The 27,812-nt window shown below is 42.5% G+C and overlaps 1 protein-coding gene across 4 annotated transcripts in view; it reads right to left on the bottom strand.

Moving 5' to 3' along the window:
* Positions 1 to 27,318, bottom strand: part of HMGCS1 (3-hydroxy-3-methylglutaryl-CoA synthase 1) — a 92,669-nt gene extending 65,351 nt beyond the window's left edge. The window contains exon 1 of one of the 4 annotated variants that reach the window (XM_029577890.1): positions 27,223 to 27,318. The gene's annotated coding sequence lies outside the window, so the exon portion shown is untranslated. The other 3 variants (XM_029577851.1, XM_029577872.1, XM_029577908.1) reach the window with 3 other exon arrangements.
* Positions 27,319 to 27,812: the final 494 nt, after the last annotated feature.

Below are 27,812 nucleotides of genomic sequence, written 5' to 3'. Positions count from 1 at the left end.
AACAAAGTCCATATTTTTGAAATTCAAAACCTGGGTCTGACTTCTCCGCATCCTGTTTGCATTATCAAACCATACCGTTTGATGATCACTAGTGCTGAGGTGGGTAGACAAAGATAATTGAACTATCCTAGTAATAGACATTTCTTAGGATTTAAGACAACTGACATAATAACTGGAGAAGGTCTTGCAGAACTTTTATTGAATACCTTAAGAGAGAATATAAACTTCAAGGACTGCTGGTGTCAACGCTATTACAATGGTGTCAACATGAAGGACAAAAATAAAAGGGGTTCAGGCAAAAGTACTAACAATTAACTAATGAGCTTTGTTTGTACTCTGTGGCTATCATTCACTCAATTTAGTAGTTTCAGATGCAGCTTCTTCATCAAAGCAGAGTGTCACAATGCATTTTTATGTTATTTTCTGCCTCAGTTCAAAGGTGGAACATTTTGACAAAACATGTATCCAACTTACCTTTAAGTCTCCTAGTCAGATTGACAGTGTAAAGGACATTCAATATCAGATTAAAGAAGTCCATGATGCTCTGATAGAAGCAACAGAGGCACCAGGTGAATGCAGATCTTTCCTATGAAGCACAATGTCTAGCAAAGCAACCACTGGACTTCAAGTTTTTACTATCAATTGCAGTTTGCTATGACATTATTTCAGATTAATATAACATATAAAACTATGCAAAGCCGTGATATGGATAAAGTAAATGCTACCACACTCATAAAAAGATTCTTTGAATTCATTACCTCCTACTGAGACAGTTTTAAGGATGTAATTAATTATCACAGGCAAGGAGATGGCAGAATTTCTTGATGCCAAAACAACTTTCAGGGAGTCTCCATGCAAATGTTGCAGGAAATGAGAGTTGTGACAAGGACTTAAGGCAGTGCAGAAGAAATATTCAAATGTGATTTCTTCTATACTCTTGTCGACATTACTCATGTATCAGCTGAAAAATGACTTGAACAGCTTGAAGCTCAGAAATACTTGGGGATTTTTGTACAATTTAGAGAAACTACCAGGAAAAAGAAGTGTCCTCACACTATATGGATCTTCATAGAACCCTCTCTGATGGTGAACACTGATGTTAATGACCTAGAACTTTGTGATGAGCTGTTTCATTTACGTAATGTTACCCCATGGGAAAGATTCCCCATGAGTTTTCAGTATTTACATGATATGAATGTAAGCAATGCTTTCTCAAATATTTAGGTAACACTGTGAATCATCCTGATACTTTGTTTGCTAGCAGTGAGCAAAGCTTCTCAAGATTAACTAATCAAATGTACCTACGGCCTATGATAGTAGATGAAAGGCTCACCTCATGTACACTATCTATAGAGAATGATATTGCTAAAAATCTTGCTCTGTCAGTCGCTGTGAGGCATTTTGCTGAGATAAAAGCTTGTAAAGTCATTTTAAAATGTGTTTGGTATAACTAAACATTTAAAGGTAAATTTTTTTAAGAACTGCGCGGGCGTCTATATGCCCGCGGTTCCCGGCACTCACACATGGATGCGACGATTTTATAACAATGCTATTGGGGGGAGGTGCTGTTTATAATACTTATTGTATGCTATGGAGGGGGTTATGGATAATTTCTATTAACACTAAGGGACTGAATTCCCCCGGCAAGAGGAAACTTGTTTCAAGAGGCTCGGGATTTTACAGGCTAATGTTATTTTCTGTCAGGAAACTCACCTACTTAAAAAGCACAGAACGCTTATTGTGGGATAGGTTCTTTCCCCAACAATATCTAGCATCTGCCATGATTAAAAAGAAATACTCTGGAGTGGGGTTATTATTTTCCCATTCCCTTGTAATAGATGTTAAGTCTGTTAAGTGAGATACAGAGGGCTGGTATATTATTCTCAAAGCTATGTTAGATAATAAAAAGGTACATGTTTTTTAATTTGTACACAGTTCGAATGTGAATCAGGGTTCCTTTTTTGCATGCATTTCCACGTTTCTGGAGGAGTGGTCTGAGGGCCACGTTATAGTAGGGGGAGATTTCAACCTCAGAAGGTACCCATATCTGATTATACAGGCTTTGGCTCAGTGGGATCCAAAGGTCACAGACAGGCCCTTAAAAGTTTTGATATCCAAGCGTGGTCTAGTAGATATATGGCACTTATGGAACCCAACTCATCATAATTACACATATTTCTCCCAATCCCACCAGTCATATTCCCACATTGATCTCATTGTAAAATCAACAAATCCCTGGTTGACATGACTACTGGGGCTGAACCGAGTACCATAACCTGGTCCGATCACCGGTTTAGCTAGCATTAAGGCTGAAAAGCAGAGGTGTCTGTCGACATTACTGGCGATTAAATAGCTTGCTATATGATACATCCTTTACAGATTCTCTTATGGGTGAAATAAGGGAATATTTAGATCTTAATAGGACTGGAGAGGTAGCCCCAGGCACAATTTGGGACTGCTTGAAGGCAGTGTGGGGCAAATTAATTTCACAGGCCGCACACGTTAAATAGGAATGCCAAAAGGTTACATATTATGCAACGTATAGCTAAATTGGCTTTAAGCCATAAACGAACCTCTGATCCCAGAAGATTCGTGGAATTAGAGGCAGCTAGGAATGACTTGCATGTGCTGGAACTTGCTTGGTTACAGTTTCAATTAGATCTGCTAAAACAAAGGCAATTTGGAGCTTAACAACAAGGCTGGTAGGCTGCTTGTGAGGAAATTGAAGGAGAGAGCTGCTCAATCCCTTATTACTAAGATTAAGGATAATACGGGAATGGTTTTATATGAGTCAGTGGATATATGTAATTGATTTCTAAGATTCTATGAGGAGCTTTATGCCTCAGTGAAAGAGCATGATGATAAATACCTGCAGAGTACAGAATTACCTGGGGGTTATTCTGTGCCCTTTGAGATAAAAAGGAGGTACCAGATAACAATGGCGAGAGGGGGCATCCCTATTTGCCCTATCCTTGGAACCGCTGGCAGAAAGGGTAAGCCGTAATTCTCAAATTCAGGGGCTGTCTGTGGGCCCATATCAGTATAAGCTATCCATGTTTACAGGCGATCTCTTATTCACAGTGGCAGACCCACAATATTACTGCAGGATATGAGATTGATTGGAGGGTCTCGGTTTTTAAAGTTAGTGAGGATAAATCCGAGTTAATGAATATCTCAGTACCAGCTGATCAGTTTGCACATAAGACCGAGCTCCTGTTTTGGGAAGCAAAGGGTTGGGTAAAATACCTGGGGGGTGAAAATCGGACTCAATGTGGCTGAGTTATTTGGGCTTAACTAAAAACTCTTATTCTCTAGCACAGTGGTTCTCAACCGGTGTGTCGCGGCACACCAGTGTCCCACTGCCCCACTTGTGCTTCCCTTCTCCCCAGGGGCGGCGGGGCTGAAGAGTGGAGAGATGATTCGCATCACCGCCAGAGGCCAGGCTGCTGGCTGAAGAGTGGAGAGACCTGTGCGCTGCCGGAGCCGAAGAATGGAGAGACACTGTGTGCAGCCACTGGCGGCTGAAGAGTGGAGAGACCTGTGCAGGAGGCCAGGCCGGTGGCGGCTGGAGGGACGTTGCATGCCACCGAAGGTCAGGCCAGCAGCAGCTGATAAGCGGAGGCCAGGCCTATTGGGCCAATGAGAAGAGGCTCCATTTGAGCTTGTATGTGTGGTAGAATGGGTGCCTGGGTGCGTGAGTGGCAGCTTTGTGTGTGTGTACGGTAGAATGGATGCCTCTGTGCATGAGTGAGAGCTTGTATGTAAGTGACAGAGCATGTGTGTGATTGAGAGACAGACTGGTCATGAAGATGACTGGTGTGTGTGTGTGAGAGTGAGAGAGAGATTGGTCAGGGAGGTGACCTGTGTGTGTGTGAGCTTGCATGTAAGTGACAGAGCATGTGTGTGATTGAGAGACAGACTGGTCAGGAAGATGACTGGTGTGTGTGTGTGTGTGTGAGAGAGACAGAGATTGGTCAGGGAGGTGACCTATGTGTGTGTGTGTGAGGAAGAGATACTAGTTAGGGAGGTTACTGGTCTGTGTGAGACAGAGACTGGTTATGACTGGTTGTGGGCCCTAAGGAAGAGGACTGTGAGGACAGAGCTGCAGCAGCCACTGCTGCTTCTGGTGAGTGCTATTGACCTGCAAGGGAAAGGAGTAGGGAGAGTTGCTGGAGAGAGTAAATAAAGGCGGCTTTTTAAGTTTATTTTTCTTGATTGACTGCCATTTTAATTATTGGGTATTATGTGATGTGTCTGCTGTTTTGAAATATTTTATTGATATTTGGACAATTTTTTAATAATTTTATGAGTTTTTAATTGTTGGATGTTATTCTGTTCGTCAGCTGTTTTGTAACATTTATTAGTATAGTTTTACAATTATTTCTAAGTGGATATCTATCTATAGCAGCTTGGCTTGCTCTGTTTGCCTAATAGGAGGTGTATTAGTGTTTAGGGCTTGGTTAAATATTTGTAGTGGTAAATTACTGTCTTTTCATAAGGAGGGGTATTGTGCCTGCCAGTAAAGAGAGTTTGTTTTGCTTTTACTGAGTTGTCATCAGAACCAGAATATCTTTTTTTGTATGGTGAGTTGTACGGGTAATGCCCTAGTTCTGCTCTGTACTCATTTTTGGGGGTCGAAGGGGTTCCTGAGGATGCAGAATGTATATTTACATTTTGCCCCGTCACATGTTCAGTGTGTCACGCATGTGAGAACCATCTGTCAGGTGTGTCCCGTCCGAAAAAAGGTTAAGAACCTCTGCTCTAGCATACAAAAAGACTTGGATAGATGGGACAGGCTGAACTTCTCTTGGTTGGGGAGGGTGGCTTTTGTTAAAATTAATGTATTACCTCGTTTCTACTATATCTTTCAAATTCTTCCTGTACATGTGCCTGACTCGTTCCTGACCCTTTGGCAGCATAAGCTACTTAGATTTCATATGGAAATGTCGACTTCCCAGGGTATTTAAGAAAGCTCTTTTTTGAGATAAACTAAAGGGGGGGGAGGTTTCAGGTCCCCATTTAGCTTGATATTTTTCTGCGTCATTGGCACTCGAGTGGGCAGTTGAAGCACTGGGCATGGATAGCCATGTTGGGAGCAGGTGGCCCACCACTGCATATTAGGGCTTGGCAACAAGGTAAGACATCTCTAACTGGGCTTTCCCCTTTTAACAGTTTAATTTTCAAAGTGGGGGAGAAATGGAGATCTAGACTAGTGGGTGATAAATAGAAATACCACCTTATTTTTCTTTTTGTCAAAGGTTTTACACCGGGGACGGACCTGACGGAGATAGGCCATTCCTTCTCCAACGCCCTGTTTAAATGGGAGCAGGTATGGGATAGGCAGAAACTTCTATCATAGCACCAATTATACCCAGTCTCTGCAGTAGACAGATTTGCCTACAATCAGCTCATACATTTTTTCGTTTCGACAATGGTAGGTCAGGAGCATAGAAAGGGTAAATCTCTTTTTGAAAGTTATTGTGTTCAAGCTGAGAAGCTTTCCAAGCCCATATCCAAGATCTATTGTTCTATTTAATAAAGATCCCCACAGGAAACTGGCGTTCTAGATTGAGTGGGAGAAAAATCTGGGAAGGGCGCACTTGGAGATATAAAATGGGACCAATGTTTTTCAGCTATTAGCAGGAGTTTGGTCTCATCCTTAAAGAGAATGGATATAAGGGATTATATAGGTGGTATTTGACGCTGTTAGGTTGAGCCAGATGTTCAATGGATCCAATGATAGGTGCTGGAAAGGTTGTGGGGCCCATGGTACATTCATCCACTTGTGGTGGGACTGACCGGAAGTTATGGGAGGCTCTTCTTAACTTTATTCATACCTTGACTGGTATTACAGTTTGCAGAGATCCCAAACTCTGCTTATTGTGTATTCCAAGTGCTGTGGGGAATGAGTTCTTTCAACATTGGGTACAACAAGTAGTCACTACTACTAGATGTGAGCTCAACTTCTGGGGGCACAAATCCACGGTTCCATTACTGACAGATGTATGTTCTAGAATTGATAGGGTTTGTTATATAGGGAAATTAACGGCACGAGAAATGATAGACTGGTTAGTTTTGAGAAGATATGGTCTCCCTCCCTGCAGTAGAAATCTAGTATAACTATGGGTGTCAGGGAGTGAGAGGACATGTATGCCTTGTGAACCTGTTTGCTAGGAATGTGTACTTTCATTTATAGTTGCCTGCATGGTTTGCTCGCACCCAATTCCTTGTGTTCTCTCTGTGCTTACCTTGCCTCTGGTTTAATGTCATTGCCTGTTCCTTTCACCCAGTATGGCTGGGGGGGCGGTAATGGGATTTGGAGTTAAGAGTAAAGTCACTCATTCTTTGTTGTAAAAATCTTAGTTTTTTGCTATGACCAAAATATACTGTATTTCAGGAACATTATCTTACAGTTTTTGCGCAAGTGATAATGTTACTGTATCCTATTCAATAAACAGTTATAAAAAGAATCACAACACTAAGTATATAAAACACGCTAGAATGGGGCACCTGTCTATTTTAAATGTACCACCAATCAATCATTCATTCTCATTGCCAGGACTGTCCAGAAGATTTTTCAGGATAAGGCAAAGCTCATCTTTATGGCACCAGCATGGCCATTGCAAATGTGGTATCCATCTCTCAAATCGGTCTATCCATTCAGTCTCCTTTTCGCTTGGATGTTGTGACTCGTCACACAAGAAGACAACAGACCGCCATCCCAACTTGCCATTCCTCATGGCATGGATGTTGAGCGTACAGAGGTCTCTGCCTCCCTAAGGAGGAGGAGGATGTGATGATTTCTGCCAGAAAGCCTTTTATCGGAAACTCTAACAGCTTCAAATAGAAGAGCTTTTCAATATGGTGTGGTACCAATCTGATGGCTCCTTTCTCCCATGGCATGAGGGACTTGTTTCATTATTTATTTTTCCTTTTCTCATTGGGCATTGGCACATCTTCAGTTGAAATTCATCTTAATGCCAATGTGGCATATCAGCAGGTAAAGTGCTCTGCTCTCCTCTCGTTCCACCCTTTAGTATCAAAATTCATGAAAGGTCTAGGACATTACAACCCCCCAATAAGTATACATTCAGTGTTTTGGGTCCTCAATATAATCCTTGTTGAACTCATGAAACCTCACTAGAAGCTCTCAAGTTGATGGTGTTGAAGTATCTCACTTAGAAAAGTTTCTGGTTGCACTCACTTTGGCATGAAGCATAAACAAATTGCAGGCTCTGGTTTTTTCAAATCAGGATTTTTAAAATTTTTTTTTTTTTTTATGAACTTGTCCTAAGTTTCTTCCACCTTTAATGAAGCCATTGTGCTACCTACATTCTTTCCAAGATTGCATGCATACACAAGAGAGTGTGGGCTCTTCAATCCTTGGACTTAAATCTCACTGACTAGTTTCTCAACTGTTCATTCCTTACATTCCAATACATTAGGTTGGCATCTGCATTTCCCAATAGGCTAGTGGACTATTACATCTAGCTGGTATACAGATTACAGACGTTCTTAAGGCTCAAGTGAGAGCCACGTTGACTTCCTTGGCTCTTTAGATTTTTTTTTTTTAATTTCAAATGTGCTATAAGAATTTATCTTTATTTATGAAATTTTAACAGCTCTACAACAAAGTATTGTAGTTACAAGAAATGTTATGACATCTACAGAAATAAATTGAAGAAACACGGAGTACTTTTGATTAATTCTTTAGGCTTTTAGACTGTCCATTTTATACACGCTTTGAACATGTACACAGGAAGAAAATGAGGCCTGTGACAGATCCATAGCAATATGCTTGCTTGCTTTTTTTTTTTTTTTTTTTGTGATTTTAGCCTCAGACCCCAAGGACAGCATCCCAGCTACTTAAAATAAAATAAATATTCCACTCCCAGCCCAATCACATCCAACCACAAACCTGTTTCACTATTGATATTTCAATTTCTCACTGAAAATCCTTCAAAGTTGAAGCCTGAATGTCCAGGTCTTTCCGATACACATGAGGGAGATATCAGAGGTTTTTACTGCTGTATGCAACCAAATATGAATACTAACCCCACAAGAGGGACGCAAACAGAAATGGATGCTGATGTGGTTTCAATAGAAAAATAAGGAAGTTTTGACCAAAATGACAATATGTACCCAGGTTATCTATCTGCCCTGTTTAACTAAGGGCTATAGCTTTTTTGCACAAACATGAACCTCGACTGCCTGGGACAGGACAGGTCACACAAAACAACCCAAATTTGCCTGGAGTTGAAAAAACAGCCTAAATGGCAGTTTATGAGACAGGTCAGCTCACAGAAAAGCACCAACACCACAAGACAGCTCACGAGTCCAGATCAGATCAGGATCCAAAGTCACCACACAGCAAGGACCCCCCCACCCCCAAAAAAAAAAAAATTTTTGGAAAGGGGGCCAGCAGTCTGAAATGGAGAAACGACCCTGTCCTTCCCGCTGTGTGACCATGCATGAGCTTTTTCCATATTCATGCTTTTGCCTGTTAAAAGCAGCTGGGGAGAGGGCTCAGGAAGCCAGTGAAAGAAGAACCATCAACATCTGAAGATGACGCCCGAGCCTATACCCCCCCCCCCCCCCCCAAGTGATTAAGCAGAAGGGCTCTGGTGTCCTGTGCGTGTAAAGCCCTTCTGTTACCTGGTTGTTCATCTCAAACTTGTCTTTCTTCTCCAGGAGCTTAGATCAGCCTTAGCCAGCAAGTGACTTTGGCCAAGAACGCCTGCTCCCTTCGGCAGAAACTGCCTCCTCAAAGACTGCTTCAGGGTAAAATGGAAGGTGATCTTCTAAAGTTATTGGGTTAGTTAGCTAGTTATATTTATTCATATACACTGAGCAAATCAAGGTCTCTGATATGTTAAGTTTACTAATGATGCAGAGCTGTATTCTCTATAAACAGCAAGGACTGTAGAGAAATATATTGTTTATTGTATTCTAACTGCTAAACCTGAAAAGTCTGACAAATAAAACTCTGATTCTGTGGAAACCCCCGTAGTTTTCTGAGCTATTTGGAATACATGGATTGGTTAGTGCTATAGACAATTACCTCTAACACCTTCTATATCTAACAAGTGTAGAGGAGGGCAAAGGAAGTGCACTATAATCAGACAGGATACAGAACACCCTTATATTGCTTATACAAGCATGAGATAAGTAAATATGAGAGAGACTCCATTTTAGATTTTTTTTTATTTAAAGATAACAGATTATGAATGTATATTAAAAAAAATATGCAAATAAGAAATTACCATACTGGGTCAGACCAAGGTCCATCAAGCCCAGCATCCTGTTTCCAACAGTGGCCAATCCATTCTACAAACACATGGCAAGTACCCAAACACTAAGCAGATCCCATGCTACTGATGCCAGTAATAGCAGTGGCTATTCCCTAAGTCAGCTTGATTATTAGCAGTTAATGGACTTCTCCAAGATCCTATTCCAAACCTTGTTTAAACCCAGCTACATTAACTGCACTAACCACATCTTCTGGCAACAAATTCTGAAGCTTAATTGTGCATTGAGTGAAAAAGAATTTCTCTGATTAGTTTTAAATGTGCTACTTGCTAACTTCATGGAGTGCCCCATAGTCTATTATCCGGAAGAGTAAATAACTGATTCAAAGTCAGACATTCTAGACCTCTCAAGTATTTAAAAACCTCCATCATATCCCCCCCCCCCCCTTTCTCCAAGTTGAACAGCCCTAATCTCTTTAGCCTTTTTTCATAGGGGAGCTGTTCCATTCCCTTTATCATTTTGATTGCCCTTCTCTGTACCTTCTCCAGTGCAATTATATCTTTTTGAGATGCGGTGACCAGAAATGTTCACAGTACTCAATGTGCAGTCTCACCATGGAGCAAAAGAGAGGCATTATGACATTTTCCATTTTATTCACCATTCACTTTCTAATAATTCCTAACATTGTTTGCTTTTTTGATTGTCCGCTCAGTGTGCTACGGCAATTTCAATATATCATCCACTATAACGCCTAGATCTCTTTTCTGAGTGATAACTCCTAATCTGGAGCTTAATATTGTTTAACCACAGCAAGGGTTATTTGTCCCTATATGCATCACCTTGCATTTGTCCACATTAAATTTCATTTGCCATTTGGATGCCCAATCTACCAGTCTCACAAGGTCCTCCTGCAATTTATCACAATCTGCTTGTGATTTAACTACTCTGAATAATTTTGTATCTGCAAATTTAATGACCTCACTCGTCACATTCCTTTCCAGGTCATTTATAAAATATTCTGAAAACCACCAGTCCAAGTACAGATCCCTGAGGCACTCCACTGTTTACCCTTTTCCACTGACCATTTAACCCCCCACTCTGTTTCCTGTCTTTTAACCAGTTTGCAATCCACGAAAGGACATTGTCTCCTATCCCATGACTTTTTAGTTTTCTTAGAAGCCTCTCATGAGGGACTTTGTCAAACGCCTTCTGAAAATCCAAATACACTACATCTACATGTTCACATTTATCCATGTTTATTAACACCTTCAAATAAATGAAACATATTTGTAAGGTAAGACTTCCCTTGAGTAAATCCATACTGACAGTGTTCCAGTAAACCACGTCTTTCTATATGCTCTGTGATTTTGATCTTTAGAATTGTTTCCACTATTCTTCCTGGCACTGAAGTCAGGTTCACTGGGCTATAGTTTCCCAGATCCCCCCCTAGAACACTTATTGGGGTTACCTTGGCCACTTTCCAGTCTTCAGGCACAATGGATGATTTTAAAAATAGGTTACAAATTTTAATTGATAGATCTGAAATTTCATTTTTCAGTTCATTCAGAACCCTGGGGTGCATACCATCCAGTCCAGGTGATTTGCTACTCTTTAGTTTGTCAGTCTAGCCCATTATATCTTCCAGGTTCAGTTCATCTGACTCATCACCCTTGAAAACCATCTCCACAACCGGTATCTCCTCAACATCCTCATTAGTAAACACAGAAGCAAATAATTCAATTAGTCTTTCTGCAATTGCCTTATCTTCTCTAAGAGCCTCTTTAACCACTCAGTCATCCAACGGTCCAACAGACTCTCACACGGGTTTTCTTGCTGCAGACATATTTTAAAACATTTTTATTATGAGTTTTTGCTTCTATGGCCAACTTCATTTCAAATTCTCTCTTCGCCTATCAATGTTTTACATTTACTTGACAATGCTTATGCTTTTTCCTATTTTCTTCAGATGGATCCTTCTTCCAATTTTTGAAGGATTTTTTTTGGCTAAAATAACCTCTTTCACATCACCTTTGTATGCCGGTAATAGTATTGCCTTCCTTCTACCTTTCTTAATGTGTGGAATACATCTGGACTGCACTTCTAAGATTGTTTAAAAAGACAATGTCCATGCCTGTTGTACACTTTTAACCTTTGCAGCTGCACCTTTCATTTTTTTCTATTTTCCTCATTTTATCAAAGTTTCCCTTATTAATATTTAGTGTTAGAACTGTAGATTTACATACTGTCCCCCTTCCAGTCATTAGTTCAAATTTGATCATGGTTATGATCACTTTTGCCAAGTGGCCCCCACCACCATTATATCTCTCACCAAACTCTGTGTTCCACTAAGAATTAAATCTAAAATAACTCCCTCTCTCGTTGGTGCCTGAACCAATTGCTCCATGAAGCAGTTGTTTATTCTATCCAGGAACGTTTGTGTCTCTAGCATGTCTTGATGTTACATTTACCCAGTCAGTCAATGTTGGGGTAACTGAAATCTCCCATTATTACTGCACTGCCTAATTGGTTAGCTTCCCTGATTTCTCTTAGCATTTCATCATCTGTCTGATCATTTTGGCCAGGTGGACGGTAGTATACTCCTATCACTATACTCCTACCCAATACACATGGAACTTCTACCCATATAGATTCTACCGAGCATTTAATGTCTTGTATAATCTTTATCCTGTTGGATTCTATACCCTCCCAGAGAGAAAGTGCCAATCCCCCTCCCAAATTGATCCTCCCTATCGTGATATAATTTGTACCCCGATATAGCACTGTCCCATTGGTTATCCTCCTTCCACTAGTTCTCTGAGATGCCAATTATGTCTATCGCATCATTCACTGCTATACACTAACTCTCCCATCTTACTTTTTAGACTTCTGCCATACAGACATTTTAAAGTGTGTTTTTTGTTTGTATTAACAACCTGCTTTTCAGTTGATAGGGATACTTTGGAATTCTTTAGCTTAGGTGATTTCTTTTAGGTACATGGACTACGTTTGCTTTTACTGGAACCTCTTTGTTGGGATGCCCTAATTCTCCTGTTTCATTAGTATCCTTCAAAGATACATTCCTCCGAACCATGCACTGCTGAGTGACTGTCGGCTTTCCCCCTTGTTCTAGTTTAAAAGCTGCACCAGCAGCCTGGTTCTACTCTGGTTAAGGTGGAGCCCATCCTTTTTGGAAAAGTCTCCCCCTTCCCCAAAGGTTGTCCAGTTCCTTACAAAATTAAATCCCTCTTCCCTGCACTATTGTCTCATCCACACATTAAGACTCCAGAGCTCTGCCTGCCTATGGTCCTGCACATGGAACAGGGAGCATTTCAGAGAATGTCACCAGGGAGGTTCTGGATTTCAGATTTCTACTAAAATCCTAAATTTGGCTTCCAGACCCTCCCTCCCACATTTTCCTATATCGTCAGTTCCCACATGTACCACGACAGCCAGCTCCTCCCCAGCACTGTCTATAATCATATCCAAGTGGCACATGAGTTCCGCCACCTTCGCACCAGGCAGTCAAGTTACCAGGAGGTCCTCACATCCACCAGCCACCCAGCTATCTACGTTTCTAATGATCGTATCACCAACTATGATGGCTGATCTAACCCTTCCCTCCTTGACATTAGCCCTGGAAAATTTGTTCTCAGTTCAAAAGGACCATGCTTCATCTGAAGAGCAGGTCCTTGCTACAGGATCACTTCCTTTTACATCAGGGTGATGCTTTTCAACCAGGAGACCTCTCTGATCCAAGGCAACACCAGGACTGCCAGACTGGATTTAGGACTTGGCTAGTATGTCCCTGAAGGTCTCATCTATACACCTCTGTCTGCCTTGGCTCCTCCAGATCTGCTACTCTAGCCTCCAGAGATTGGACTCGTTCTCTGAAAGCCAGGAGCTCTTTGCACCGGGTGCACCCATACAATCTCTCACCGGTGGGTTAAAAAAATCATACATGTGACACTTGATGCAAAAAAAGACTGCATAGACCCCCCCACCCCTCTTGCTGCTGGACTGCTGCCTTCATCTTAAACTTAACTAGGAACTCAACAAAATTAAGTTGCCAAGGGAGTTGGAAATAGAGTACTTTAAATTTACAGGTGTATTCACCAATTAATCTGCTTGGGCTGGTGCAATATTCTGATTTAGAGAAGAGCCTGGAGAATAGCCAGGATTGAAGCCTTGATGAATGATTATACTGCTTACGAGTTTCAAACTTCTGCTAAGTCAGTTCCTTTTGTGTTTATTGGAATTGTAGAAAACATGAAGAATCCAAGGACTTAAAAAATACCTACTGTATCTGAATGTAATTTGACTTCAGCCACCAAGAAAGGGCATGAGCTAAATACCAATCTATAAATGTAAATGACTTCCTTGGATCAGGCTATGATGTTACATTACTACATATCCAAGGCTGGGGAGGATGCTCTATAGGAAAAGTGTTTTTTATACAGCATATCACCACCTTCAGTAATCGACCCATAATACCAGTGATTATCTGTCAGTTCTTTATTTGGGGGGGGGGCCTCTTCCTTGTTCTGTTCCATACAATTTAAGGAGCAGCTCCCATAACTGGGTAAGAACAAAACAGTACTTGAAAGCTAAATCGGACTCAAATGCTACTACAATTAGCATGAAGTTACTTAATTAAAAATGGATTTTAAACAGCCTTTGGCACTATAGTTAGGAATAAGTAAAAAGACTGCGTGTTGATGGATTTAGTGTTGGGGCTTTTGTGTGGCTCTGGTAATAATTTAGTAAATGGCAATTAAAATATATTGGCGTTCACACTTTCTTTAGGTGTGAAAGGGCGTTAACTTATTTTGATTGTAAGGTAAAACTTGACTCAGGGAGCCACTGGCTTAAGTGCATATTTACTTACTGTGAGAAAAAGGCCATTTCCCTTTAAGCAGGTCAGCTCTGGTGAAGAGGTTCACTTCAGGACAATGGGGCAGTAAAAAGGAAAAGGAGACATTTTTACCTGTTCATTTCCTTTCCATAGCTCATGCTATACCAGTTTGGCTGAGTGCATACAGGTGGATTATGTCCCTCTACCAGCAGTGAATTTCCACTGTAACATTATCAGCACTACAAGGAGGTGCTGAAGCACTGTAAGAAATCAGTATTCTTTTGACAAAGCACTGAAACACAAAAGTAACTGGATTAAACAACCACCAACTTCAGGGGGAAATTCCTCGTATGTAAAGACTGTCAAAAAAGCAGTAAATTTAACAAGAGTGAAGAGAAAGAACTTCAAGGACTGCAAGAAAGCCTACTTTAGAAATATACATTCATCCAAATATCACTGTAGCCTGCATAAACTGCCCAACTACCTGGGAAGGTTCTGGACTGGTGTAGCAGGGCTTATGAAAAGGAAGTTAGCAAGTAAAGACTTCTCCTTCCATGCCATCCTACTATACTTATCCTGCTGAATCCATACAGGTGCAATGTACCAAAGCTCCACAAGTCAGGGAGAGAGGAAATAAGGCCCACATTGAGATCCTGGGCCCTATTAGCTGAGTCCTCTATGGTAAGTACATCCATTCTGTAATATTTTGAATACAAAAGATGACCAAGTAGCCATCTTGAAAATGTCCAGAGACACCACAACTATTTCATGGAAGAAATCGTGCCCTTGATCCATCCAGCTAGGTTACCATTTAAAACCACTTTGCTCTTTCATGGACCACCAAACTAACTAGTCCATCTTACAAAACGAATTTGAGATCTCTAAGTACCTGATGAACCCACAATAACCTGTTACTGCCCTGGCACTTGTTTGAAAAGCCAGAAGTGAAGCAGACACATTAGATGAAAGACATTAGCTTGAACAAAAAGGATGGAACAGGACAAGACAACACAGTCAGGAGCTATGATCAAAAATGGGTCCTGACAAGACAAAGTCCACAATTCCAAAATATGGTGGTCTGAGCAGATCACAACTAGAAAAAGAGTCTGCGGTAAGGGAAACCAAAAGTATGCAAAACCAAAGATCTTAAGAACCAAGGTGAGGTTCCACTGAGGGTCCAAATGTATAAAGGGAGGTCACAACCTATTCACCCATGAAGAAAACTAGATTCGGTAGCAGCCCATCTGGACGTAACACCATGGAGTCGGTCTCTGTAACAAGAAATAGCCGCGTCTTCCAACACAGACTGGCAAACCTACAGAGGAGGGCTTTAAACTAGGATCAGTGGATATGGGTGAACAAAACATTAAATACTTGTATATAAGTTTGGAAAAAAAAAAGGGCAACATCTGTAAAGCTTTGTACACTAAAGCTCATAGTATAGGAAATAAAGTCCTGGATCTGGAGGCAGTTGAGACAGGTTAGGGCCTTTTATCCACAATACAGTTCTCTTTCATAGGCCTGGATTTATCAAAATGCGGTAAGTCCCCATAGGTAGGTATTTGGACTCTCTACCTGGGTAACATCAAGCTAGGTGGAGAGAACATTGCCCAAATCTCATCTTGGAGTGCGTTTCCTCACTCCGAAGGTAATCAAATCTTCACAAGAGACCACTGTTCTGTTCGTACGTGTCACGTAGAATGTCAAAGTGGCCCCTACACTCATACCTAAACCCCACCTCGAGTTACTAGGTGGGCCTACCATAAGCATACAACTACCCACCTATGGGGATGACATTATGGCCAGTCTCTCTCTCTCTCCGTCAATTTGCCTTACAGGAGACATCGCAAAAGGCGATGAAACCTTACTGCACGGCCACGGCAGCTATCGCACAGCCTAACGCAATTCAAAGAGGTATTGTTAAAATCGGCGTTACAGCTGTGCGATAGCTCTTCGCAGACAGGCTTACCCAGCCCACTCTCCACCCCTATTTTCTGAATTTGCATCGCATCATACGATATGGTGCTATCGCATGCGTTAAACATGTTTTCGCATGCGGTAAGGGCCTATTGCATGCGATAAGCCCTTAACGCATGCGAAAACACCTTATCGCATTTTGATAAATGACCCCCATAATTAGGTGCAAGGATTTTTATTCACACAACACAGGTTCATTTACAATTAGTACTGTACTCAGTTCAATATAATCCACTACTCACTGTGAATGGTTTGTACAAGAATAATCTAGTAAGAATAAACATGCGTAATCACAATTACAAAACGTAAAACAAAAGGTATAAATAAGTTAGCAAAACTAAATTTAAAACTAGCAAAAACATAGCATAAAACAGAAAAAAATTAAAGAGGCAAAATATATCAAAATGAAAAAATAAAACCAAAAGTCAGGTCAATATACATAAGAAAAAATAAAAATGAGTAAAAATACAAAAGAATAAAATATAACCAGAAAAGCAGGAAATCAGATTAGGTGTAAACCAAGTGTGGGAAGGCATGTATATGCAAGTTCAGGTATTATTCAGATGTAGAAAAGCTTGTACAAACAAGATAGGTAAGGACATAAGAATTTGCCATACTGGGTCACATCAAGGGTCTATCAAGCCCAGCATCCTGTTTCTAACAGTGGCCAATCCATGCTACAAGTACCTGGCAAGTACCCAAAACATTAAGTAGCTCCCATGCTAATAATACCAGAAATAGCAGTGGCTATTCCCTAAATTTTAGGAACTCTTTCTCCCAGATTATTTATTTTAAGTATTTTTATATACCGACAGTCGTTGTGAACATCTCATCTGTTTACATATAACAAAATGCAGCAAACAGGCTTTACAATAAACTAGTAACTGGAGTATAAACAGGCTTTGCAATAAACTAGGAACTGGAGTATAAGATTAAGAGATATCAGAGCAAAATGGGGTAACCATGTACAGAGAACATTATTTAACAGGCAAGAGAATGACCTGAGTACCTATTTACATTAGAAGCATAATCCTTGGAAACATCATTTACATTATAAGCCTGGGCATTAGTAACAATTTCACAGGCAAGAGAATGACTTGAGGTAAGTTAATATTAGCAGAGAATCACTAACAGGCTAATACAGTACATTGCGCTCCGGTGGAGCGCACTGTTAGCCCTGGTTTGGATGCGCGTTTGACGCGCTAGCTTTACCCCTTACATAGTAAGGGGTAATAGCGCATTGAAAACGCGCATCCAACCCCCCCCCCCCCGAAACTAATAGCGCTCATAAATGCATGTTGATGGCCATATTAGTTATTCCCGCGCGATACAGAAAGTAAAATGTGCAGCCAAGCCGCACATTTTACTTTCAGAAATGAACACCTGCTCAAATGCTGGCGTTAATTTCTGCTGGCGCCAGGGAAGTGCACAGAAAAGCAGTAAAAAAAAAACAAAAACAGACTGCTTTTCTGTGCACCCTCTGACTTAATATCATAGCGATATTAAGTTGGAGGCCCCAAAAGTAAAAAAAAAAAAAAAAAGTAAAAAAATCAGCCCGCGGGTCGGAAGACGGGCGCTCATTTATGCCGGCGTCCGTTTTCCGAACCCGTGGCTGTCAGCGGGTTTGAGAACCAATGCCGGCAAAGGCTCATCTGCATACTGCTCCCAGCATCCCTCGGGAGAGGAGTCCAGAAGCCACTGTAAGCGATCCAGGGATTGACATCCATAGCTCCAGCTTCCAGAGACCCCGCCCCTTTTGCAGTAGAGGAGGACCGGAAGCGCGCGCCGTCAACCCTTCCATTAATTGAGTGAAGATTAATTTAATGGTGCTTAAAGAGGATTGGTAAATATAGCTTTCAGAAATTTTTGGGCTTATAAAAGTTTGGTGAAAGGTGAAATTAAGGGATATATTATTTAGAGTTTGTGTGTGTCTGAGGTAATAAGCAAGCCAGAGATAGTTAATTCTAGTGTCTGTCTTTCCCACCCACTCAACCCTTGATTTTTAGGCACAAGACACTTTCTCATTAAAAATCAATCAAGGTCTTATCTAAGTCATACTATTGTACCAGCCCTTATTGAAAGTTTAATCATCCCCTTATAGGACTCCAGCTGATTAATTAGTAAATTCACCTGTAAATTTAAAGTACTCTCATTCCAACTCCCTTAGTATCCTAAACGTAACTAGGAACGCAATAAAACTAAGATGAAGGCAGCAGTCCAGCAGCAAGAGGGGGGCTTTCCAGTCTTTTGCATTGAGTGTCACATGTATGATTTTTTACCCACCGGTGAGAGATTGTATGTGTGCACTCAGTGCAAAGAGCTCCTGATTCTCAGGGAACGAGTCCGATCTCTGGAGGCTAGAGTAGCAGACTTGGTTGAGCTGAGGGAGACAGAGAGGTACATTGATGAGACCTTCAGGGACATAGTAGCCAAGTCCCAAATCCAGTCTGGCAGCCCTAGTGCTGCCTTGGATCAGAAAGGTCTCCCAGTAGGAGAACATCACCCTGGTGTAGCAGGAAGTGATCCTGTAGCAAGGACCTGCTCTCCAGGTGATGTATTGTCCTCTCGCACTGAAGACAAGTCTCCCAGGGCTACTGCCCAGGAGGGAAGGGTTAGGCCGGCCATCATAGTTGGTGATTCTATTATTAGAAATGTAGATAGCAGGGTGGCTGGTGGACGTGAGGACCGCCGGGTAACTTGCCTGCCTGGTACGAAGGTGGCAGACCTCACGCGTCACCTAGATAGGATTATAGATAGTGCTGGGGAGGAGCCGGCTGTCGTGGTACATGTGGGCACCAACGACATAGGAAAATGTGGGAGAGAGGTTCTGGAAGCCAAATTTAGGATTTTAGGTAGGAAGCTAAAATCCAGATCCTCCAGGGTGGCATTTTCTGAAATGCTTCCTGTTCCACGTGCAGGTCCCCAGAGGCAGGCAGAATTCCAGAGTTTCAATGCATGGATGAGACGATGGTGCAGGGAAGAGGGATTCAGCTTTGTAAGGAATTGGGGAAACTTTTGGCGAAAGGAGAGACTTTTCCGAAAGGATGGGCTCCACCTTAACCAGAGTGGAACCAAGCTGCTGGCACCAACTTTCAAAAAGGAAATAGAGCAGCTTTTAAACTAAAACAAGGGGGAAAGCCGACAGTCACTCAGCAGTGCATGGTTCAGAGAAATGTATCCTTGAAGGATATCCTAGTTCCCCTAGTGCTTCCACCAGTCCTGGATATAGGGTATTCCATGCAATCATCAGCACAGTTTAACACTGCTAAGGTAGAGTCAGCCTTGAACAGTCTATCACTGCTTATTGTTACCATAGCAGTGTTTCAAGCTTGCTGTACCGTTCAATGCCCTGCAAAGTAAGAAGGTGAGCGTAAGGATCCAGCCATTAGCAAAAACGCTTCAAAGTTACTGAATTTACTGAGAAAATGCTGGTCCACTCCCTCCTATTTATGTTCTGAAATTGGAGATTTGGCACATGACAAGTCTCAGTACAGCAGGATTTAGGAGGAGGAGATGCTGGTTAGCATTTTCTAAGAAGCTAGTAATTTAAAAAAAAAAAGGATTCGGAATCTTTTTTCAACCTTTTTATGCGTCTCTCCACTTAACACACACAGCCATAATATTCACCTCTAAAGACATGGATATCATCAACCTTTTAAATATCAGAAAAATGAAAAGTTTCCTTTGTCAATTCTACAGTAAATAGGCCACAGGTGCTAAATCAAGTCCTCAGGAACACCTTAGCTAGTTCGTTACACGTCTTCATATATATAGATACATATATGGGTCTAAGAACCAGGCTGATGTATACAAAATCTCTCATGCCAGTTTACTATAACTAGCCTGAAAACCAGACCAGCAAGGATCTATTTATTTATTTTGTTTATATATTTTTACTCCCAAAGACCTGGTTAACAACTACTGAAAGGCAGCACGTTTGCTATGCATTTGACAAATAGTCTGCAGCTGACTGGTGACAAATTCCAGAGCCTTATCTGCACAGCCCAACAGCATATGGGGAGATAAGCAGCGCAGGTCTAACAAGAGGCACCACCTCCCATCAATGCCTCTGCCATTCACCCTTCACCTATTTCCACCCTTTTCTAGGAAAGACACAAGGCAGATTACAAAGAAAGATGTGAACTGAAGTATATATGTTGAGGGGAGGGAGGGTTGAGGAAAAGAAGAACAGAAGAAACATGTAAACTAGTAACTGAACAGTGCAATAATGCGTAGATGGCAATATATAGTGTACACTTTCATAGTATAGTAAGAATAGCCAGAACATAAGGATTGCCATGCTGGGTCACACCAAGGTCCATCGAGCCCAGCATCCTGTCTCCAGCAGTGGCCAGTCTAGGTCACAAGTACCTGGAAGATCCCATAAAGTAGATGCAATTCCTCTCACTCGCTCCCAGGATAGTCTAGATGGCTAAGAACATATTTTGGACTTTTCCTCCAGGAAGTTGCACAAACCTCTTTTAGACCCTGCTATACTAGTCACCTCGATTGCGTCCTCTGGCAATAGATTTCACAGCTTGCTAGTGAGCCGAGTGAAAAAGTGCTTCCTAGGATGTGTTTTGAACTTTCCCCTTGTTTTAGTCTTATTTGAAAGGATAAATAGCTATCCTCGATTTATCCGTTCCACCCCCCTCAGGATTTTATAAACTTCTATCATGTCCCCTCTCAGCCATCTCTTTGCCAAGCTGAAGAGCGCTAGCCTGAGTAGCCCTTCATCAATAGGAGAGATGTTCCATCCCCTTTATCATTTTGTTACCCTCCTCTGCACCTTTTCTAGTTGTTTCTTTCTTGAGATGGGGGCGACCAGAACGTCACACAATATTCAAAGTTCAATTGCACCACAGTTCAATACGTAAGCAATATAATATTTTCTGTTTTACTCTCCAATCCTAAGTTTCTAATTTGCTTTCTTGACCGCCGTCGCACACTGAGCAGAGGATTTCAACATCCTGTCCACAAGGATTCCAAAGGTTCTCTTCCTGCGTAGCGACTCCCCGTAGAGAGCCCAGCATTGTGCACCCATGGTTGGGATTATTTTTCCCTAGGTGCATCACTTTGCACTTATCCGCATTACATTTCATCTGCCAATAAGCTGCCCAGTCTCCTAGTCTTACAAGGTCCTTCTGCAGTTCCTCGCAATCTGCTTTATTTTTAATAACCTTGAATAGTTTTGTGTCATCTGCAAATTTGACCACCTCACTCATTCCTTTTTTCCAGATCATTTATGAATATGTTAAACAGCACAGGTCCCCATATTAATCCCTTGGGTACTCCAATGAACAACTTCTCTCTGTCAAGAAAACTGACCATTTAATCATTTCCCACCTTTTAACCAGTTACCAATCCAGAATAGAGCACTGCCTGCTATCTTATGTGAGGAGTCTCTCATATGGAGATAAGTCACAAACAGAACATTATATTTATAGTTAAGGAAAGTTACTTATGAGTAAACTGGGCAGAGGATAAATTCAGGGGGGAACACTTGTCTGGGTAGCTAGGTTTTCACTTTATAAGCCTTTTGTTTGAAAACCCCCCTAAAATCAGAATGGAAGTATTTTCAGTCTGAAAATGTAACTTTCCTTCTTTAATTGAATCTGTGTCGTATTAACTTTGACAGTAAAATACATAACTTTGCACCCAGATTTGAAAACAGTGGTGTTTTTAATATGCAAAGCTTTATATCACAAAAGAAGCCCCAGACGTAGCACATATTTTGATATAAATGGAATATAAAAGCTTTTAAATAGATATGACATTTTGATATGTAATTTTGATTTTGTAGTGTTGTGTGTTTATTGTATTATGAATTTTTATTTTTGATGTTTTAATATACTGTTTTATGTCAATTTTGTGATCCATTTAGCACATATTTTGATATAAATGGAATATAAAAGCCTTTAAATAAATAGACGCCCAAAAGATTCCCAGCTCGCAGGATCTGGCTTTCAGGAGATCTGAGATTACATTCTAGGAACCTGCTTAATCCATAGTGTCCAGGTGTAACTCAGACCACTTTTGGGTTACTAATAGGTCTTGCACAGTCTAGTGCAGGTAGGGAAATAATTAAGGGGATTATCCATTCATGGACAGCCCTCCCACTGGCAGAACTGTAGTGCATTCCCTTGGTCCTGAGGTTTTAAAGCAGAGCTCTACAATAGGCTCTGGGGGCAGTATTATTTGGAAGACAGAGAGGTATTCTCCTAAATTGGATTTTGGGCCTACCTGGAGCCTCCGAGACCCCCTCCTGGATAAGCCAAAAGGGTTCCACTGCTATACTCTCCCCACAAGGTGCAGAGTGGCAGCTCTGGGACTGATTTTGGGGATTTTGAACTTTTATTTAGAGGAGCCCTGCGCCTTTCCATAGCCAGGGATTGGGGGAACTCTCGAGCTGAAGGTGCCCAGTTTTAGGGAAGACCTGCCCAACAAAGGTGGTGACCCATTGCAGAGGATTTCCTAGTTAAGTTGGGGAAGAAGATTTGTTTTCCAACATCTGGGAGGAAGTGTTTTCTGCCTCTCAAGGGGACTGACAAGAACTGCAGTCCACAAGGATTCCTACCTACCACCAGGGATCCCACCAGAAGATTAAGCTACTAACTGTGAGTAAAGATCTACATTCAAGGGAGGATACCCATCTGGCATCCACAAAGAGCCCTGAGGGATAGAGATATTAACTGTGCCAAGATAAATTTGTGTGCCATTAGCAGGCGTTTCCTAACCATCCAGGGGGCCTGGCTCATAATCTAACCCAGAAGGGTGGGTGGATTCCTGGCTTAATAAAGAGTAATAATGCACAGATAGAGGAGAAAAGATCTGAATTCAAAGAGAAACCGTAGAGACTGTGATGTGTGATTTACAATATTTAATTGTGCCATTCAACAAAACTGTATCAGTAACGCATTATTTTGGACCCTGCCTACATAATGCAAGTGTGTTTTGTTTGGCAGAATAAGGGAGCTTCATCACAGCTCACTAGTCACCCCGTACTGAGACCGGAGACGACTCCATTCCGCCCTTAGTCCGAAGGACCTAAGCCTTGGGATGGGAGGAGAGGTAAAAGCTAGCCAGGGTCCATGCCCCAAAGAACTTACACATAACCTTATGCTCCCCTCCGTACTCGACGTGTACAATAAAAAGAGGGGTTACAGGAAACCCAGAAACAGTGGTGCCCGTCTTGCTTACCTGAATGCGCTGCTGTCAGAGGAGTACTGAGGAGCTCTGGCACCTGGGGGGGGGGGGGGGGGCAATGCATTTGTGCTGCTCCTCTACGCTCACTGTGACAGGGATCTCTTGCGCTACTTGAGTGAAGCAGACTTCACCCCAGAGGACCCTGGTTGGTCACCTGTAGGGGTCCACATTAAAATAAATTCCCACCCTATAGGCGGTTAACGATATGGAAAATCCTATTCAGCTGGGGAGAAAAGACTGAAATTTGGGGGGGAAAAACACTGGAGAAAAAAGGTAAAGGAGAGTGATCCCCTTGAAATAAAGGGAGAAAGGCAAGCCATGAAGTTCAGCCTGAGGGAACACACAGAGACCATTATTAAACTGGTCACCGCTAGGTAGTACTAGGTACGTCACATTGACTTTATACCAATAAATTATCTAACCGTACTCAGACAAGGAAGGTTTTTTTTTCCAGTACAGGTCTATGCCACTGAAAATAGAAGAAGTGATTTATTTTCAAAAACAAGGAATGCTCATTTTTATCTAATAAGGATTACACCCTGACTTGCACATGCTACAACCAATGAAATTTGGGGGGGTTTTTTTAGTACAATACAAAAACACTATCAAGTTACATCAACAGAAACCCCCTTCTGCTCCAAAGTCTTAAATCCCTGGGGAAATGCTTTGTTTGTATTAAGTTTCCTGCCTTAATAGCAGCCTCTGGTAAGGATTCAATGCTGCTCCCTGGCTCTCATTCAGGCTGATACAGTACAGTGCACTCCGTGGAGCGTACTGTTAACCGGCATTTGGACGCGCGTTTTCGATGCACTAGCTTTACCCCTTATCCAACCCCCCCCCCCCCCCCCCCCCCCCCGAACCTAATAACGCCCGCAACATGCAAATACATGTTGATGGCCCTATTAGTCATTCCCGCGCGATACAGTAAGTAAAATGTGCAGCCAAGCCGCACATTTTACTTTAAGAAATTAGCGCCTACCAAAGGTAGGCGTTAATTTATGCCGGCGCCGGGGAAGTGCACAGAAAAGCAGTAAAAACTGCTTTTCTGTGCACCCTCCAACTTGATATCATGGTGATATTAAGTCGGAGGTCCCAAAAGTTAAAAAAAGTAAAAAATAAAAAAATGTAAAAATCAGCCCACGGCTTGCGGGTTGAAAACCAGACGCTCAATTTTGCTGTTTCCGAACCCGTGGCTGTCAGCGGGCTCGAGAACCAACGTCGGCAAAATTGAGCATCAGCTGTCAAACCCACTGACAGCCGCCGCTCCTGTCCAAAAAGAGGTGCTAGTGACGCGCTAGTGTCCCTAGTGCCTCTTTTTACCACGGGCCCTAATTTAAATATTTTGGTTTACTGAATCGTGCGCACAGGACACTGGCCTGTGTGTTCGCCCACTCTCGCGCAAACTTTACTGTATCGGCCTGTTAGTAAATATTTTAATGAAAACATTCTTCAGTATGAATGTCCTGCCCTATTTATCTCATGGCAATGATCACACTATGGCCCCCAAAGCTGCAGGGCTCTGCTGATGAGGTGCTCACAGCCCTGTAATACCCATTCCTTTTTTGGTTTCTCCACCCTCAGCAACAGCTGAACAGCAGTTTGTTGTTGCTACTTTGTAACTCAGCAGCTCAGCTTTAAAAGGGGAGCCACATCTCCCCACAAAACAGGTATGGAAATATATATTACCATAGACTGCATTGCTTGCAGAGGAGGGTAACAAAATGGTCAATAAATGGAATGGCTCCCCTGTGATAAGAGGCTACAAGGGTTAAATCTGTTAAGCCTTGAAAAAGACAGCTGAGAGAGATAAGAACATAACATAAGAACATAAGAAAATGCCATACTGGGACAGACCAAGGGTCCATCAAGCCCAGCATCCTACTCCCAACAGTGGCCAATCCAGGCCACAAGAACCTGGCAAGTACCCAAAAACTAAGTCTATTCCATGTTACCATTGCTAATGGCAGTGGCTATTCTCTAGGTGAACTTAATAGCAGGTAATGGACTTCTCCTCCAAGAACTTATCCAATCCTTTTTTTAAACACAGCTACACTAACTGCACTAACCACCTCCTCTGGCAACAAATTCCAGAGTTTAATTGTGCGTTGAGTAAAAAAGAACTTTCTCCGATTAGTTTTAAATGTGCCCCATGCTAACTTCATGGAGTGCCCCCTAGTCTTTCTACTATCCGAAAGAGTAAATAACCGATTCACACCTACCCGTTCTAGACCTCTCATAATTTTAAACACCTCTATCATATCCCCCCCTCAGTGGTCTCTTCTCCAAGCTAAAAAGTCCTAACCTCTTTAGTCTTTCCTCATAGGGGAGTTGATCTGACTGAAGTTTATACAATCATGATTGAGATGAAACAGGTAAATAAAGAACGATTATTTACTCTTTCAAATAATACTAAACCAAGACACAATATAAAACTAACAACCAATAGATTTAAAACAAATTGTAGAAAGTACTTTTTCCACTCAGAACAAAATCAAGCTGTGGAATCTGTTGCCAGAGGACATGGTCATGGCGACTAGCATAGCGGGGTTTAAAAGAGGTTTGCACAAGTTCCTGGAAGAAAAGTGTATAAACCATTATTAGCCAGGAAGACTACAGAAACCATGGATATCGCTAGGAGTGAAAAGAATTAGATCTAGTTTAGGGGTCTGCTAGGTACTTGTGACAGGGCCTTGCTGCTGTTGGCGAGTCGAATATTAACCCCCTCTTGCACCACTCACCCTCAAGCATTCAACCGCTCTCTACCTCCTTTTTCGGCTTTTACCACCTCTCCCTGTCGAGCGCTCCTGTGTTTTCTTCTTCCTCTCCCGCGAATGTGTCTGCTGCAGCCCCTCCCCACCTGCCTGGGAGGGAAGGCGCTAGAGGAAAGAAACCCCAAGAAGCCAGACTGCATGTAATGCAATACAGGAGAAACAGCAAGAGAAATACATTTTCTCCTATAATGTGCAAAGTTCACCGATATGGGAGACATCTTTCTCAAAAATTAACAGAGAAAATTAAAGACTTTCCACACAAAAAAGAATGAGCAAAAAACGCCTTGTGTAATCCTGGGGGGAACAGTAGAAAGAGCAACTATAGCAGCAAAATGTGTGGTGTCCTGCCACCCGATCAGAACGTTAATGACCAGAGATAACAGATCAGCACCGATCTACCCTGGCTCCGATCACCCCTCTCCCCCTGCCGCTCAGCATCAGTTTGCCCAGGCCCCGAACACCCCGTTCTCTCTTTTTCCACTGCAGCCCAGCACCAGTTTTCCCTGCTTTGGAACCTGGGACTCGCTCTCACTGCTCAGCACTATTTACCACATCCTACTCCCAATAGCTCTCAGCTGCAGCAGCTTCCTTTTCCTCTGGGCTCCAAGAGACACAAAAGCTACTCACACTGCAAGCGTGTCCAGGCCGGCAGCAGCAGTGTCTTGTGACTTCCCTCCTCCTTAGCCGTGGCTGCGCTCGAGGGGAAGGCTCGCTGATTCCCTCTGCGAACAGGCTCGCTGATTTGGGCTTAGCTTGCCTCCTGCTCCCTACTAAGCAGTCAGCAACGGCATTCAAAGGGACAACGTGCACGCATGAACCAACATTTAAAGTCCTGTGCAATGCTCCTGGGCACCTCTGCAGCTAACTTTCCGCGCCTGCTCAGGCATTTGTTGCCCCACCTGCTTCCTGCCCTCTGTTATCGGCTAAGGTCAGCAACCAAAGAGACCAATCTAAAACGTAGCCATACAGTAGGGTGGAGGGAGGACGAGGGGGACTCACAACCAACATACCAGAGCTCCTTGATCCCTTCAGATATGTACAGATCGGCCGTCAGCACCTCCCTACAGCCTGGAAACCTGTGGTTCTTGGTCTCCGCCTCCTGCCTCTGGGGCTGTGTGCCTGGGCTGTTGCAATGCTCGGATGGTCGAGTAGGCTCCAATTTATTACCTTTATATGATGCTTCCCCAGGTACAGTCCCAGCCTGCACACTGCCGATACCCCATCGAGCAGCACCACCCCCGGCCAATGAGAGCCTGCAGAGTACCCTTCCCACTCCCCCATGAGGTTCCACCCACTAGCTCTACTCTTGGTCAATCACCAAGCAGATAGGGCGGTTCATAAGAATGGTAGAAAGGAGGCAAATGGTGTGAGATACTGACGTTATGTGGCCAGAGAGGGACTGCCAATCGCCAGGCAGCAAGCGGAAGCGCCAGCCAATGACGGCACGAGTCCGATTCCTGGCGCGGTAGCGCGAAGGATTCGTTCTCGAATCCTAGACTGAAGAGTGAGGAGGTTGCTAGGTGACGGGGGGTTCCCAGCTTATCGTCTCAGGCTGCGGCTACACGCGGGAGTCTCGTGTTTTCATGGGGGGGGGGGGGGGGGTGGAAGACGTCCGTATGGTTTCTTTTTCCAAGGAGGCAGTCCTGAGGCTGTGTCCTTCGTGATGATCCTCAGCCGGTCTGCTGCTATTTCATCGTCCTGCTTTAGGCTGATAGTAGTGGCTTTAATAGAGATGTGAAAGGATTTGGTAACGAGTG

The sequence above is a fragment of the Rhinatrema bivittatum genome, chromosome 1 (genome assembly GCF_901001135.1).
Source record: "Rhinatrema bivittatum chromosome 1, aRhiBiv1.1, whole genome shotgun sequence".
NCBI classification, from domain to species: Eukaryota; Metazoa; Chordata; class Amphibia; order Gymnophiona; family Rhinatrematidae; genus Rhinatrema; species Rhinatrema bivittatum.
The sequence above is the reverse complement of the archived record's forward strand: the minus strand, read 5'-3'. Positions and strand labels throughout refer to the sequence as shown.